The sequence below is a fragment of the Equus przewalskii genome, chromosome X, assembly GCF_037783145.1.
Source record: "Equus przewalskii isolate Varuska chromosome X, EquPr2, whole genome shotgun sequence".
Lineage (NCBI taxonomy): Eukaryota > Metazoa > Chordata > Mammalia > Perissodactyla > Equidae > Equus > Equus przewalskii.
Genome location: NC_091863.1, coordinates 30627981 through 30633971, shown reverse-complemented (window position 1 = coordinate 30633971; position 5991 = coordinate 30627981). Strand labels below are relative to the sequence as shown.

Here is a 5991-nt window from a genome sequence, read left to right as displayed (position 1 = left end):
TTTCCAAGGCCCCCATCTTGCCACCCAGAATTAACATTAACATTTCAGATAAAGTGAAAGCCCCCTTTATTTTAATCCCTGCCCCATCCCATTCCCTTCACTCCTTCCCCAGAGGCAACCACGATTGTGATTTTCAGGCCATGTTTTCACGCTTTTACCATGCACAGGCACCCACATTCACCAGGGCCCCAGACCAGCCACCCCACACCCCCACTTTGTTTATGAGGGGAAGATTAATTTTGTGTTTCCCAGGGTCCCATGGAATACCTTCTCCCTCCATCCACGGAGATCCCGAGCTGCATGTGGATGGGACGTGGGTGGGCGGAGAGACTCCTGGATACCTGACTTAAAACTTAAAAGATGAGCTCTGCACACGTGAATCAAGGACAGAGCTTTATTTATTTAGGAACCACATAACTGTATTGGAAGAAATGGCAAAACTGGAAGAAAAAAAAAGTGAACGTTTTGCAAGGGCAATATTGCAATATGTATGCTCGGTATGGTGATCAGGGGAAGTCACCCTGTGGCTCTGGAAGCAGTCCAAACTCAGTTCTTACTGCCGTCCCCCAGGGTGAGCTTGTCGAAGAGGTACTCTGCCAGGCCGTCTGCTGGGGCCCCCATCTTGCGCAGGTTGTCGGGTAGATGGTCCCCCAACTCTTTCATAGACTTGACTTGCTCGAGCAGGAGGTGACTCTCCAGGAAGTGGCACAGATGGGGATCCGCCTTGTCGGTGGCCAGCTGGTGCAGATCGAGCAGGCTCTGGTTGACGTTCATCTCCAGCTGGAGCGCACACTCCATGGCCTTCAGGCCGCTCTCCCAGTTGTTGCGGTCTGGCTTCTTGATGTTGTGAAGGCAGATGCGGCCTCCGCGCTGGTTCTGCAGCTGCATCAGCCTCTCGGCGTGCTCCCTCTTCTGGCGCGACTGCTGCAGGAACAGCTGGAAGAAGTGCTTCAGGGCCACGTCGTCCCTGTCGAAGTAACAGGCCATCGACAAGTACATGTAGGAGGTGTAGAGCTCCAGGCAGATCTGGCCGTTCATGGCGGCCTCGCAGTCGGGGTGGTAGTTCTGGAGCACCTGCGAGGGCTGCGCGGTCGCCATGGCTGGAGGGGCGCGAAGGTGAAGGCGACCTCAAGGTGTTCCCAGAGCGGGTGATGAAAGCGCCGTTGGGTGAGCTCTGGCTCAGTGGCAGTTCTGGCTCGCGACCAAAATGGCGTCACACCAAATTGGGAGCGTCCGTTATTTTACGGAGGTGGGGGAGATCCGTTTTACGTTACGTTACGTTACGTTGCGTCACGTCACGTCACATTGTGTCACGTTACGTTACGTTATATTACTTTACGGTGGGCGGGGTAGCTGGGAGGGGCTCAAGTGTGGTGTTCTAGGTTGGATCAGGGCTTGGATGAATCCGGGAGACTGTGTGCTGAGCGTCTGCACTATATGATATTTTAAAACTTTATTCATGAATATAGATGCAAGCGTCTTAAGTTAATCATTTGCATGATTTCTTTGAGCAGCTTAATTGAATATTGTCCTAATGTGATTGTTTCATTAAATATAGTGCTTTTGGGGTCTCATTAGTTATGTTTAATATTGCACAGTTTTATTTGAATGTTAGATAAATCAGTGACTTCAACATCCATACTGATGACACTTCTGATAGCCTCCTCACTCGGTTCCTAGACTTAGTAACTCCAGTGACCTCCGCTTTTCTCTTGCTAGTCATGGTCTAGTTCACGCTGCTCTGACAGGAGAGCACCACCTCTAGAGCCTCAGTGAATCTTTCCACCTCTCCATCTTTCACTCTTTCTGAGCTTGTTCTTCACTCCCTTTATTCTCTCATCTCTTAATCTTTCAGCACAGTCCTAGAAGCACGTTCCTTCTGCCCTGTCTGGAGCCCGGTAGGACAGATTCAATGATCTCATCGCTGATATCCTAGATTTGCTCTCCCCCTTCACCTGGCTTGTCAATTACCTTCCTCTTGGCTAGGTACACACTTCCCTTTTCTCTGGCAGAAAACAAAAGGTTTAGGTGCATTCTTAGAGAAAGCACTTAGCCACGGGGATGTATTCATTCCCTCCAACCTCATTTGTTCTTTCACTGACACTCAACAAGTCTCTTTGTAAGCCCAATTATGTTGTATGGAATGAGCCACCGTGGTAGGGAATACCACTGATCTAAATGGCCTTTCATTCATTCATTAATTCATTCAACAAATACTTATTGATTACCTGCTATGGCCCAGGCACTGGTCTAGGATTTGGGCATATATTAGTAACAAAGAGAAACAAAGTCTCTGTTTCCTTAGTGTTTGTATTCTAGTGGAGAAGCAGACAAAAACAAAACAAAACAAAACAACTACCATTTTTCCCCCTTATTGTCTCAAGTAAATACATACAAGATATTACACATGTGCATGGAAATAAAAAAGACGAAATATGTTCTTAGAATTCAAGGATATTATAGTGGGAGACAGAAGATCAACCTAGGTATTTATAATTAATTTGTGCATTAATTCAACAACCATTTATATACTCCAAATATGTGTCAGACGCTGTGTTTGATTCTTGAGATGTGCAGAAGAATCAAATGTGGTCTGTTCTCAAGTTATAAAACAGAATGACAGAATATTATAAGTACTCTCAGGTAAAGTTAGGATAAAATGCCTAATTTCACATAAAGATTTAATCCCATAGCTTTGATTAATGCACCTTTTTTGGTCTCTGTTTCTCTCTTGGAAGCTTATCCTATTTTATGATCAGAGTTTATGAAGAAAGAAAAGGATCACATATCAAATGTCCTGATGTAAACTTATTTAAACAGTTCTAGAGACATTTAATTGCTGATTCTGTAAAGAAATAAAATAACAACAGTGTCTATTTCATAAGTTGATTTTAATGATAAAATCACACACTAGAGATGGAAGAGAATTACGTGGTCAGTTTCTGAGTGAGATAAAGTTGTATTCTGTATTTTCTTAACACCAGTGTTTAGTCTTAATGTAATTGTAGACTTTCAAAGTTTCCTTGGGAGATTTCAATTTAGACTTGATTGTAAGAATCTATTTAAGTAGGAGTCTTGATTTTGTAGAACATTTTCTCATTATTTCCCAAGATTATTTAATAATTAATTTCTACCTACAAATTGCACTTCAAATACTTGGAATAATAAGACTATTGAATGGTTATGTGTATACTAAGGAATGATAATGGTGTTTCTCAGATATTTCATCCCTCATCATTACCTCCTAGGGAAGAAAGTAATGGTAAAATATTTATTATAACTGAGAGAAACCCAAGGTTTAAAAACTAACTTTTCTAAGGGAAATCAATAAGCAAGCATGAGCTGGGACCTCAGATTTCCATGGAAGAAAATATACATATATATAAGCAAAGCATTCCATTCAGTTTTTCTTTCGTGAGAAATATAAAACTATATATAAACATAGAATGAGAAAACTTCAGAGTAGATCATGTTTTTTAAAAATATGAATATAGGACTATAAATATATTCTTTGAAATGTTTGTGGTCAATGTTTGTATTATATCAGTGTTAGTCATGGTTCACCAGAATAACAGAACGAACAGGAAGTGAACCATATATACATCTATCTATCTATCTATCTATCTATCTATCTATCTATCTATCTATGGAATTGGTTCATGTGATTATGAAAGCTGACAAGTCCCCAAATCTGTAAGGAGCAAACTTGAGACCCAGGAATGCCGATGGTGTGGGTCCAGCCCAAAGGCCAGCAGGCTGGAGACCCAGGAAGTTCAAGTTGAAGGCAGGAAAAAACCAGTGTCCCAGCTTGAAGGCAGTCCAGCAGGAAGAGTTCCCTCTGACCAGAGGAGGGTCAGCATTTTTGTTCTATTCAGGCCTTCAATTGATTGTGTGACGCTCACCCACATTCAGGAGAGCAGCCTGCTTTACTCAGTCTACTGTTTCAAATGTTAATCTCATGGAAAACCACCCTCACAGGCACACATGGAATAAGATTTGACTAAATATCTGGCTACCCCCTGGCCCAGTCAAGTTGACATATAAAATTAACCATCACAGTATTATTTATAATAAATTCAGGTCATCAAATAAAAACTCTAGTTATATAATCTGTAAAAACTCTTTTGACTTTCAGTTCCCTTCATCATTTAAACCTGTTACAGAACTAACAGTTACACAACTGATATTAGGCAATAAGTTCTGACTCAGTGTCAGTGATTATCTCTCATTCATTCAGTATATTTCTACTGAACATCTATTATATGCCAGGTATTTTTATTCATCCTAACACAAAAACTTGTTCTATAAACTCCTCACGTTTGCAATTTTTTTGCAGCTGAGTGCTGTTCAATGTTCCATGTAATCCCATCTTTAAAAATTAGTGCATGCGCTAGGCTTGATGATGTATTCATAAGGAAGTGGACCATGAGTAGCAGCAGTTGGTGGCTTATCTCACTCTCCATATATGTATGTGTGTGTGTGTGTGTGTGTGTGTGTGTGTGTGCGCATGCATATGTATAAATTAATCATTTAATGAGGGGTCATGAAAAGTGATATATCAATCCAAAATCAATATTATCTATCAAGTTAAAATCAATATTATCTGTCTTTGAGCTGTTCACTCTACATTATCTCATTACAGATACCCTCTACTTTCATTGTTATCACCCATATTTTACAGACAAAGAAATTGTAAATTAGAGAGGATGTAACATGCTCAAGTACACATCTTGTAAAGCAGAGAGTGACACTCTGAACAGGATTCCTCTCTAGATAGTTTGGAAAATTTGGCTGGACCATGAGGTCCTTTAGTACAAAGACTGTTTAACTTGTTTGATGCTAAATTTCACATAGAAGGGGCTCAAAAATATGAATTAAAGTATTGAGTGGTCTATTAAAAGCTTTAGTCTCGTTATTGCTCCAAATTAAAGCAATGAATGGGAGACATGTTGAATGTGTATTTAAACTGTTTCCTTTAAAGAAGGAGAAAAAATCAAAGACACCCAATGGTGACAAATTACTATTATAATTTTACTTAAAATGCATAAACGTAAAGCCAGGTATAAAAATCTCTATGCTTAAGGGCATGCGTTTATAACTGTGAAACTAACAATTTATAAGTATATGCAGATACAACTATAAAACTAATAAAATTAAAATTAAGAAATTCCAATTAGGCATCAGATTACGCTTTTTGCCTTAAACACAATTACTTCTCGCTGAGAATAGATCTAGTTGCCAAGATGCAAGTTTTCTTTTGAGTGTGCCGTGCTCAATATACATTCTTCTTGACTGAAATGATTGACACGCTTTAGCTCATATGATGATTCATATGACGAGGGTTCATAGGGAAGAGGTTGTTGAAACTGCTTTCAGGTAGTGGAAGCCATCACTTAAATACTGTCTGTCCATGTTCTTTTTTATTAATTGGTGAAAAGTCAAGTGATAATTTATTCTGATGTTGTTTGTTGATTTCGTGAAGTATCATTAAAATCTCAATACCTTTGATAAGTGAAGGTGCTGAAGTGTTGTTCTATCAAACTATTTTTCATATTCCAGTCATCACTTTGAAAGGAAATTTTAGTCTTTGCAGCTGGTAAAATAAATCAATAGGACCATAAGGATGGACATGGGACGATTGTCATTTTTACACCAGGACATGCCAATCTAGCAGCAATCACACTCAGTGTAACTCAAAACCCACATGCAAATGTGGACACTGTATCTGTGTGGTTGTATTGAGCTATAAAGAGATCAAGATAATCCTGAAAATGCGTCCGGTAATTTTTCATTTAGATGTAAACACAAGAACGGATCCATGGAATTCACAGATACAGATAGAGAACATTGAGTTAGAATGGCAGGGACATGCCAAATATTTAATCAATAACTATTTGGGACATAATGCATGTCCAGCTTTGTGCTGAATGATTGCAACAGACATTGACTTTAATCTCATGGGCCCAAGAGTCTGTTTAGGTTCCCTTTGTT

At 39.9% G+C, this 5991-nt stretch overlaps 1 pseudogene; it reads right to left on the bottom strand.

Moving 5' to 3' along the window:
- Nucleotides 1-380: 380 nt before the first annotated feature.
- LOC139081019 (ferritin heavy chain pseudogene) lies at nucleotides 381-1212 on the bottom strand (annotated as a pseudogene).
- Nucleotides 1213-5991: the final 4779 nt, after the last annotated feature.